Below are 11,662 nucleotides of genomic sequence, written 5' to 3'. Positions count from 1 at the left end.
CCTTTTATTTGGGCTTCCCTGGTGGCGCAGTGGTTGGGAGTCCGTCTGCCGGTGCGGGGGACGCGGGTTCGGGCCCTGGTCCGGGGGGATCCCACGTGCCGCGGAGCGGCTGGGCCCGTGCGCCGCAGCTGCCGAGCCTGTGCTCTGGAGCCCGTGGGCCACAGCTACTGAGCCCGTGGGCCACAGCTACTGAACCCGCGTGCCGCGGCTGCTGAGGCCCGTGCGCCCAGAGCCTGTGCTCCGCAGCGGGGGAGGCCGCCGCAGTGAGAGGCCTGTGCACCTCAGCGGGGAGTGGCCCCCGCTTGCCGCAACTAGAGGGGGGCCGCACACAGCAGCGAGGACCCAACGCAGACAAAAATAAATAAATTTAAAAAAAAATCAAGCAATCTAATTTAAAAAAAAAAAACAAACCCTTTTATTTAATACAAATATATCATGCAAATCAATTGTTCAACTATAACCATGTAGCCTATGGCTTTGATGTTTCTTATGTTTAAAATTAGAGGTGAAGTTATCATTTGGATGTTATAAGAAGCACGTCAGGTTTACATTTTTTCCTTTAGACCTTTTTGCATTTTTCTAAATTTTCTTCAATTAAAATACACTGCTTTTCTACAGAAAAAAAAGCTTAAAGGAGAGATTTTTTAAAAGATGATGTATTTCAATTTTAAAACTAGATTCATATGCACTTTGATAAATCCAAAAATTTAATTAGAAAGAAAAGAATTTAAAAGAGGAAAACATTTTTTTTTTTAAAGAAAGAGAATGGAAAGGAAAAATGTCCCTGTATCATACAAGAACATTTGGTTTTTCTAAGTGACTCAAACCTAACACAACACATTCCAAAAGAATTTATTTCACATGTTTTGTTGTATGAGACTCTCAACAATGTTACTCAAAATCCCAGGTCATGGGCTGAGGATTGGAAACCCTCCATGACCTAGAGACTGCTCAGTGTGATGGTAAATGTTGTAACATAAAATGGAAAGAAACACTGGGCTGCCCCCCTCCCTGATGTAGAATCCCAAGCAGGAGGGAAAGAGAAGAGAGTGAAATGACGACAAAACTCCCTTCCCTCTGAAACTGTTGCCCGTGTATAGATGATAAATCTAAGAAAAGCTGCCAAGAGGCCCCACAAATGCACGGCTCTCCTTTGCTAAGCCTGAGGCATGGCTGTTCCACAGAGGACTGTTGGGAGTTTCATGTCAAAAGGTGACTTGATGGAACCCTTTTCCCTCACTCGTAATTTATTTAAATGCCAAGAATCTTAATGCAGACTGTCAACAGCTCCATGTAACGTTTAACACATGTGACCTCACTTGAGTCCCTAGCTCTCTTTAAGTACTTTAAAAACACATTATCATCTCATCTCAGTTTACAGCAGGATCTTAAAGAAATGCCATTTCTTGAAATGAAATGTTACACAAATCACAGCTGCAAAGGTCTGTGACAAAGCCAGCCTGATTGCCCAACACCCCACAGCACACACGAAGGCAGGAAATCTGCTCTGAAAACAAAGAGAAGACATGTCTGTCTGCTACAGAATTCCCAGCATCAAGGAATGCCCTCCAAGTGTTTCAAAAAATTCCTGTTCAAAAATAAAATGCAGATTTCTGGGGCATCCTGGTATGTTCTCTAAATCACCACACAACCACCTGGTCCAAGTATGGGGGAAACTTTGAGAATGGCCCTGGTATCTGGGGTGTCTTCAGGGCCTTGAGACTGCCTGGAATGGAGGGATGTGGCTTAACTGTCCCTAGAATGTCTGGTCCAATACCCAAGAGCACTGATGCCAGAGTACCTTGGATAAAGGTCTGAAAGATGGCTGAACTGAGCCTGAAGGAGATCCTCTAGTACCTTCAGGCAAAACTTTTCCCAGGGAGTCTTCAGTGATGACCTGCAGGCTCCCAAGAAGAGCGTAGGCTCTGAGGAACCCCCAAAAGGCACTGAAAGTGCCAGAACAGAGCAGCATCAGCTCCCATGGCATAAAGCCACACGGGATGTTTTATGGCATAAATTATAATTACACACCCCTGAATAACCTGGTGCTTCCTGGAGGCCGTGCCCAGCTCCCTATTTATTTATCCCTAACCTGTTTTCCACAGCCTCCACATTCCCACAGGCATGAACCAGAACCTCTCCCTGAGTCCTGGACGAAACTCAAGTGTCTGTCCAAGGGCTTAACTTTCCCCCACCCCGCACTCTACCTCCATCCCTGTTGCCCATCATAGCCCCCAGGGGTGTCCGATGCTCCAACTCGCCACCAACCAGACTCCTCCACCACCTCTGAGATTGCTTTCCATGCTGTAGTTTGCCAAACTACAAGGCAGCTTCCAACTAGCCTCCCCTGATTAAGTAGGAAGTGGTCACCTGTCCCTCTATGCCCGTGCTCCACATAGGAGGGATGTGAATGGTGTCACAAGCCTTTGACTGCCTCTTTCAAATGCCATCTTTCTCAGGTATCCACTCTCCTGACCTGGTGGGAAGGCCAATGTCAGTCCCTTTTCCAATCCAGCTGCGCTTCCCTTCCCTCCCATCATCAGGGGCTTACAGGATCCAGAGGTGGGCGGGGAATCTCTCAGCATCTGCTTCCCAGGCTGCCCTTCCTCCTTGCAGAGAGATAGTGGGTCTGCCGTGTGGCCACCCTCGTTGTTCTTCCAGGGATGGGCTTCCCAAGCAGGCAGGCCTCGTGAAGCTTCCCGCAGGCTCCCTGGCCCAGCCCACTGCACAACACCGGCAGTGCCCCCAGATCCTGCCCCCTCAGGAGCCAGGCTTGGACTCTTTAGGCCTTGCCACTCAGGCTTGAGCTCTGGTCCTCTTTAGGCCCTGAAATCTAACCCCACCCTGGGGCCAGCCTGCTTTTGCAAACCAGAAAATACAAGGCCTTTATTCGCTTGCTTTTCCTTAATAAATGGGCTTAATTGCCAGTGAGGAGTCATCTGATGGTCCCAAGGGCCAGATCCCAGATCCTAGAATAGGAAAAAGTTGTTTATATTTAAGGAAGGGAAGGAGAATAGAAAATAAGGTTGGTGTAGATGGTTTTTAGATACCACTTATATAAAACGGGACGGTTTTTTAATATATGTGTTTATTCATCAAACATTTAGGGAGTGGCTACGGGCCCATTAAAATGCTAGACAACGGGAGCCATGGAACCTGCCCTCAGGTAGGTATCTGGAAGCATCCTGTGAACAGCCATCAAAGAGACTCCTCCTATCAACCACGAGGAAACACTATTTATTATCTCTTAAAACCACTCATTATTACTTGTCTGTAGGCGCAGAGCGTAAATTTCCGTATCTTAAATTACCCATTGGTTACTTTGCTCCTTAGAGAGAGGGCTGTAGATTGGATTTCCTTAGGGTAGAGCCCTCTAGGACCTCAATACCAAAAATCACAGGAGTTTTCCTGGATTTGGGGCTATGAAACGTAAAACTCCTTCACTCACATCACTTGATCCCTCTTACAGAAGAATTACGGGTGGCAAGCCTGCAAGTCCTCTGATTACATTTATAAAGAAAGAAAGCAAAGCTCAGAGAAGTTAATTTCCAAAGAGGGGGCTAATCCACGGGGAAAGGGCCAGGTTCTAACCAATGAATCATCTACATACGTAAGCAACTCATGAACCCCAATTCACAAAACCTTGTGTTCCTAACTGGAAGCGGAAAGAAAGCTGGAAGCATTGAACTCCTGAGGGAGGGGGTTTGAGAGGTGGGGATGCTGTGGTCATCAGAGTGGGATTTACCACAAAGCTGATAAAGCTTAAGTTTCAGGGTCCTGCACTTACATAAGCTCCTTTGGAGGCTCATATTATGAAAAGGTAACCCTTCATACACATTTCAACCAGGAGACTAATTTCTCACTTGTTTCAAGTTTGTAATTTGTTGGATTCTGTTTTCTCACTTTAAATAAATATTTGTTGTTCAAAAATAAAAATTCGCTGAAATTAAAAAAAAATTCTTTTCCTTAAATAGGCTCCCCCAATATCGTATAAGTTCCCAGCAACCTGGTTCACCACTGTTCTACTTTTGTTTGGCAACACGAGGGTGGTCACAGGGTACTGAGGCATAGAGAAGGGAATTGCCAACCCCGACAGACACCATCCCTCACCTTACCAAACAGAGACACCCATATGTAAATAGCATGTAAAGTTAATTTTTAAAAAGCCTCCTTTTAATTGACTTCCTACAAATCAAAGGAGAAAACAAAGATGATCAGTGCCTGGGGGAAAAGTTGCCAGGCAAGGAAATAACCACTAGCGAGTAAATTAACTGAGAACTCACAAAGGGGGAAAAGTCAGGAATTTTTAGGTGTAATGAAGGAGGTTTCATGGAGGTTATGCTAATTAAGGATTGAGAACTCTTCAAAGGAGGCCATAGGTCTGTACCGGGTTGGTTAAAACAGCCCCATCGTTTATTGGTCAGGAAGGTCTTCAGTTAGGCCCAGAGAGGGTCTGGTGTCCCCCAGGCCACTGAAGGCTCGTGGTCATTTATCAGCTTTCAGCAGGTCAGAACCAGCTATGATGAAGCATGGCCTTCTGTTTTGGTATCTTCTGGGCAAGCACTGCTGGAAGTGGAAAATTTTCTTTGAGCGTACAATAAGCCAGGAACAATAAGGTACTCAGCTTAGGGCTAATCAACCTGACAACCATGAATGATATATATTATTAAATGATTAAGTAAACTGAAAGTGCTCAGAACAGTGTCTGGCACATAGCAAGTGCTACATCATTATTTGCTAATATTATTATAAGCATGTATATACCCTTTCTAGTCTGAGAAACTGGGATCCAAAGTGGTCAAGTAACTTTCTCGAGACCACCCAACTAGTGGTGATGGAGCTGGATTCCCAATCCAGTACTCTCTGACTTCTTTCTTTAGCCAAAACTGCCTCTTTGCACAGAAATCCCTGGATAAATGTCCCAGTTTCCTGGATTCCTTTGAAAATTATACTAGAAAGAGAACTCTGAGCATGCACTTATTCACCCTCATAGGGCTCAGGATGCAGTTGTGGTCTTTGGATGAGAATTTGGAAGCGAGAGGACCTCAATCCCATGGAACACAGCCCTTCTTCCTTCAGGTCTATGACTGGAGCAGGGCTGCAGGACAGGACAAATTCTGAGACTCTGTTCAGAGAATGGATGGCCTGGAACATAGAGGACCCCAGTGAGGAAGATTATGTTTTCCAAAAGTGGCCACGATATCTCCCACCCCGTTTACTCTTCTTACAATGCATGTGATATGATTTTTTTAATAGACTTTTTTATTTTTTTATTTTTATTTTTTGGCTGCGCTGTGCAGCTTGTGGGATTTTAGTTCCCTGACCAGGGATTGAACCCGGGCCCTCAGCAGTGACAGCGCGGAGTCCTAACCACTGGACCACCAGGGAATTCCCTAATAGACTTTATTTTTTTAGAGCAGTTTTAGGTTTACAGAAAAATCTCAACAGAATTTTCTGGGGGCCCTCACACCCTCGACCCTTCCAAGGACCTGGCAAGAGCTCCAACAACGTGTTCACAAGGTCATGTGTTATGTAAAGTTTGCAAAAATAAGATTTTTAACCTTAATTGGTCTATTCCACTGCTCTTTCCACTCTCTTTTCCTCTATCACACTTCCCTTCATGTAGGGTGGTTTTGGAGTGGCCACAGGTATTTCAGGATACAACTGAAGGAGAGTTGGTGATACACGTAGCTTGAGTTTAGCTTGGGACGTGTTTACACATTTCACAGTCACATTTGTGTGTGGTTTAGCCATCCCTTTGTAGGGATGGCTTCCAGAAATACTCCTGCTGCCCACCGTGCCAACACCAAATATCATGGCATGAAGACCCCAGGCCAGAGACTGCATCAGGAAACAAAAGGGCCCCATGGCACTTGCTACTGCAAGGATGAGGATAATGGAGGAAAAACAAGGACTGAATTGTGTGCAGCCAGAAGCCAGTCTATGGGAAATTCTTCCAATCATCCGAGGTGTAATATTGTAAGCAGAGGACCCCTGGTCAAAATTCCTCTTATTAAGAATACTCAATACGGCTGATACAATAATAAACCTATCATACAATTTTTTCATTTTTGTTGGAAATTATGCAAAATGGAATGTATCAGAATTCCTGTGTATATAGGGTACAAACAGTAATACAAAGTTACTCTGTGCTGTCCCATGTTTTATGCACCCCAAGGTGTCAGATTGGAGCTTAGCATATATGACGCATCCTTTCCTGACAAAGTCTAACCATGTCTGATGAGATGGCATGCGAAATTGCCACCAATGCTCAGAAATGGCCTGGAAGAAAAAGAAAACAGTGCTCCAGTGACAAAACTCCTATACATAGTCATCAATCGGTCAACAGGTGCAGTTATAAATGTAATTTGATTACCCGACTATATAACACGATTCAACTTGGTGGGAATTTCAAAATGTATCTGAATTGCTCATATGGACCTTATTTTCATATTAATTTTATATATTGTCTTCAGAGTTACTGATCCTACCAAAATAAATATGACAGGAGGGAAATATCCTGGTGGAAGCCGATAATGTAAATCAAAAAGTAAAAATTAGCAGAGCTTTAAAGTGTCAAAAAAGAAAAACTCTCTTGCTTTTAGAAGATAATGGAAACTAAAACCTTTGATGATCAAAATCATGAAGATAAGGGAAAAAGAATCACAACAGCCAATAAAAGGTAAATGGAAATGAAAATATTGGGTTGGCCAAAAAGTTACAGAAAACCCCGAACAAACTTTTGGGCCAACCCAATAGAAAAGATAAAGGTGATTAGGAGAATCAGGACACTAATACAGGAAACAAAAGGAAAGAAGCCGGATGGCATTGTAAAGGAAAATACAGTTGGTGCAGACAATGGAGCAAGCTTGAGACACACAGCTTCTTTATTTTAATAAATTTGGTGGCTTTGCTACATGTCCTTTACTTTGCTACATGTCCTTTACATGTCCTCTCTTATCTAGCCAAGAACAGAGGGGGAAGAAGTATCTTAGAGATTTGTCAGGCACAAAATTGAGTCTATTATGTTGTTTTCTGCAGTTTGTGAAATTTCTGATATTTGTCTGCTTCTTAAAATGTGTAGTTTTTTTGACTTCTTTTCCAATTCTAAGCATTCCTTTTGATAACTAATTTTCTAATTGTGATTTTGTACTATTTTTCTTCAAGAAAGTCCCTGAATTATCTGAGCTTCAGGCCCTACTAACCACAGATCTGACTCCAGAGACTGGTTGTGCAGTTTGAACCCCTGCCAATCAATGTCAAACAATATTCAGACATTATTCTCTGCCCAAAGGAGAGGATCCGGAAGGGGAAGAGACAGATCCAGATGGCCCCACAGGTTCGCTTTTCTCTCTGATTTGGGGAGTTTAGTGAAAGGTGCCAACCAGGGTTCTAGTTTTGGGAAGAAATAGAGTATGTTGGCAAGTGTTGGCTGCTTTTTGTACCTTTTAAGAAGACTCAACAAACAGTGGATTCAGGTGAGGTAACCAGTTCGAAAGCAGAGAGGGAGAGAAATAGCACTATGCCAAGGCAGAAAGATCCTCTCTGCTGAGACCCTTAAATCTAAGTTGACTCTCAGAGCTGAAAAAGGCAACTGCTAAATAATTACCACTTGTAATATAAAAGAATGAATGAATAAATAAATGAGTAAATAATAAATAAATAAATAAAAATTTTAAAAGGCCACCTGCTCCTCTACATAGATTCTAGTGCCAATATCTTTAAGCATCCACCTTAATTAGCTTAAACACAAAGAGATTGTTAAGGATATAAAGAGCTCATAAAATTGCTGGAAAAGCTGAAGAAGCAGGCTGTAGCTGTAGGGCAGTTTCCCAAGTCAGCAGTTTCCATTTCTACAAATGGCAGCAGCTCCCCAGTGGCTCAGTCTGGTGGTGTGGTTTTGGAAGGCATCCTTGAATCTCAGTCTAGGGTCATTTTCTGCAGAACTCTGGCCAGTACATCTCATTTAAGAACAGTGATGGGCTTCCCTGGTGGCACAGTGGTTGAGAATCTGCCTGCCAATGCAGGGGACATGGGTTCGAGCCCTGGTCTGGGAAGATCCCACATGCCGTGGAGCAACTAGGCCCGTGAGCCACAACTACTGAGCCTGCGTGTCTGGAGCCTGTGCTCCGCAACAAGAGAAGGCCGCAACAGTGAGAGGCCCGCGCACCGCGATGAAGAGTGGCCCCTGCTCGCCGCAACTAGAGAAAGCCCTCGCACAGAAACAAAGACCCAACACAGCCATAAATAAATAAATAAATAAATAAATAAATTTATTAAAAAAAAAAAAAAGAACAGTGATAATAATCCATAGGCCTTATCTCTTGCTGTAAGAATAAAAAAGATCTTTCCACAAGGGCTTAATTACCAAAATACACAAACAGCTCATACAACTCAACAACAACAACAAAAAATCCAATTGAAAAATGGGCAGAAGACCTAAACAGAGAAAAGGGAATCCTCCTATGCTGTCGGTGGGAATGTAAGTTGGTGCAGCTGCTATGGAAAACAGTCTGGAGGTTCCTCAAAAAACTAAAAATAGAGTGGCCATATGATCCAGCAATCCTACTTTTGGGCATATATCCAGGCAAAACTTTAATTCAAAAAGATACACGCACCCCTATGTTCATAGCAGCACTATTTACAATAGCTAAGACATGGAAACAACCTAAATGTCCATTGACAGATGAATGGATAAAGAAGATGTGGTACATATATACAATGGAATATTACTCAGCCATAAAAAAGAATGGAATAATGCCATTTGCAGCAACATGGATGGACCTAGAGATTATCATACTAAGTGAAGTAAGTCAGACAGAGACAAATACCATATGATATCACTTATATGTGGAATCTAAAAAAGTGATACAAATGAACTCATTGACAAAACAGAAATGGACCCACAGACATAGAGAACAGACTTGTGGTTGCCAAGGTGGGGGGGAGTGGGGGAGGGATGGAGTGGTAGTTTGGGATTAGCAGATGCAAACTATTATATAGAGAATGAATAAACAACAAGGTCCTACTCTATAGCACAGGGACCTATATTCAATATCCTATGATAAACATAATGGAAAAGAATATAAAAAACAATGTATATATATGGATAACAGAATCATTTTGCTGTACAGCAGAAATTAACACAACCTGTAAATCAACTATACTTCAATTTAAATAAAGATCTTTCCAGAGCTGTACCAATAATGTCTGACCCCTTTGGGGGATATTCTCAAGGACTCTCCATAATAAAACACAGCACTATTGTGCAAAATGATGTTTGGAAAAACATCAAAGAATTAGGCAGTGGTATAAGTGGAAATATCTGTTTTTACTGATTCTAGAAGTATCAGTAAGTTAGTGGGAACTAACTTCTGTAAGAAGAACAAGGATACAAAGATGGAGCTGTTTAAATTCCACCACCTATGTTATTCTGGAGCTGTCTTCTCCTCAATCCCTTCTATCACTTTACTTCTCACACTACCACCAATCAATAAAACTGGAAAAATCTATGCCATAGAATAAGATGATTATTGAAAATTTTTGTTTACCACTGGAATTCTCTTCCAAAGCAGGAATATTTAGGAGTTGACAACAATTTTGAATTCTTTAATGCTGTAGAGGAGACTTTTTGTTGCCTATGTTTGGAACGTATGACAAACATCCTATGACAGCAATAAAATGCAGCAGGTTCTCTGAGTGGTAGAGGGGAACTGCTACTACAGACAAGTTTAACTTCTGTAACTGTATAAATTCTTCATGATACAACAGATTAGCAGCAACTCCATTATCAATGGATTCTATTATTGATAGGGGATATTTTTATATCCTTTATACAGACTCCATACATAGGTTAACACAGGTTACTTACTAAGTATGTTTCAGGGAAACGAAGCAAGCACATGGTGTTTCTATGCTTGGCTGTTCAATACCTCTGGCAACAGACCTGAGAATATATGGTTCGTAATTCCTTTAATGGACTCAAAAGTGTAAAATTTCTCTGCAGAATTTTGTGCAGATATTGCAGTGTAGATATTGTTTTCACTTCTGGAAAATCTTTTTTTTTTTTTTTTAAAGGAAGGAAGTTTTATTATTTATTTATTTATTTATTTATGGCTGTGTTGGGTCTTCGTTTCTGTGCGAGGGCTTTCTCTAGTTGCGGCAAGTGGGGGCCACTCTTCATCGATGTGCGCGGGCCTCTCATTATCGCGGCCTCTCTTGTTGCGGAGCACAGGCTCCAGATGCGCAGGCTCAGTAATTGTGGCTCACGGGCCCAGTTGCTCCGCGGCATGTGGGATCCTCCCAGACCAGGGCTCGAACCCGTGTCCCCTGCATTGGCAGGCAGATTCTCAACCACTGCGCCACCAGGGAAGCCCGAAAATCTTTTATCTTACAGAAAAAACTATCGGCAAGATTCTTTTGACTTTGCTACCCTTCACCCCAGACTCACCAGAAGTCACTTGTGATTTTACTTTGTGCCAACTTAGCTAAGCTTGACCTATGCTTCCCAAAAGTCCTTTCCCCATACAGCTCCAAGCTAGGATTGTACCCAAGAGTAATTTGCATGAGATTTGGAAGCCGCAAAGTATACAGCAGCCGTTATGCTTGGAAGTTGAGTGCAGGTCCCAGGGGCCAGTGCAGGTCCTACACATTGCTGACCTGCTGGCTCATCTTGTTAGCTTGCGGCAGCAGCAGGCTGTGCAGCTACTTCAGCTCCTGCCCCATCTCTTCAGTCAGGTCCTCCTAGTCCTTGGCCAGGCACATGGCTTCAAAGCGAAAGGCACTAACTTTTCCACAGGTCAGTGACATCACCAGAGTTAGATGCAGTGAAAGACAGATACAGTTTGCCTTCACACATTCCAACCTGTTTATTTTCCTCTGCTTCACATCCAGCTTTTCTTCCCCACTGTCTGCCCTGCTGGCCTACAGCAACTTCAGGCCAACGACCAAACAGTTCCTCTTCATGGGCTTTCAACGTCACTAGCTGGTGACTTTTCTCTGATCCTCTAACCAGTGTCCTTCCTGAACTCGACTGCCTTAGCTCTGCCACAGTTGTGTAAAGTCTAATCCCTATAACAAATCCCATTTCCATACCACTCACGGTGGTTCTGCTCCCCTGGTTGAACTCTGACAGATGTGCTGCTGCTGACGATGCTTATGGAGAATACAGTGACAGAAGGACCCAAGAAATGCAGCTCCACATCTCAGCTTGTTAATTACTGCAGTCAAACCAAGAGTCGCTCAGGACCACTGGCAGAAAGCAAATCAACGCACCTTACCCCTAATGGTCATCAAAAGTCTTCACATTTTTTAAGCTCTCCGATAAAGCCATTCCACACCTAAGAATTTATCTCAAGGAAATTTTTACAGATTGTATAATACTTTAATAAATCATTTGGTGAAACATTTTGGTTAAAACAGATGATCCGTGAAATGCTGTCTCAAGATGGTTAGTTTTGCTGACTGACTGCAGAATTTTTTGCTTTGCTGAGTGAGTGGGCAGAGATGAATAAGTCTGAATTCTGGACATCACGAGGAACGTTTGGAAACTGTGTCTGGGAGAGAGAAAGTAGAGAGAAGAGGCTACTGTCTGGAAAGAAGAAAGGAGGGTAGAAAACACAAATATCATATGACTAAATAATCTTGAGTTTCCAAGATTGTG

The 11,662-nt window shown here is 42.9% G+C and overlaps 1 non-coding gene across 1 annotated transcript; it reads right to left on the bottom strand.

Annotated features, from left to right (window-relative positions):
- Positions 1-5,315: 5,315 nt before the first annotated feature.
- TRNAD-GUC (transfer RNA aspartic acid (anticodon GUC)) lies at positions 5,316-5,388 on the bottom strand. The gene has a single exon. It is a non-coding gene; the product is annotated as a tRNA-Asp (tRNA).
- Positions 5,389-11,662: the final 6,274 nt, after the last annotated feature.

The sequence above is a fragment of the Eschrichtius robustus genome, chromosome 10 (genome assembly GCF_028021215.1).
Source record: "Eschrichtius robustus isolate mEscRob2 chromosome 10, mEscRob2.pri, whole genome shotgun sequence".
Lineage (NCBI taxonomy): Eukaryota > Metazoa > Chordata > Mammalia > Artiodactyla > Eschrichtiidae > Eschrichtius > Eschrichtius robustus.
Note: the sequence above shows the minus strand (reverse complement) of the source record. Positions and strands in the feature narration are given on the sequence as shown.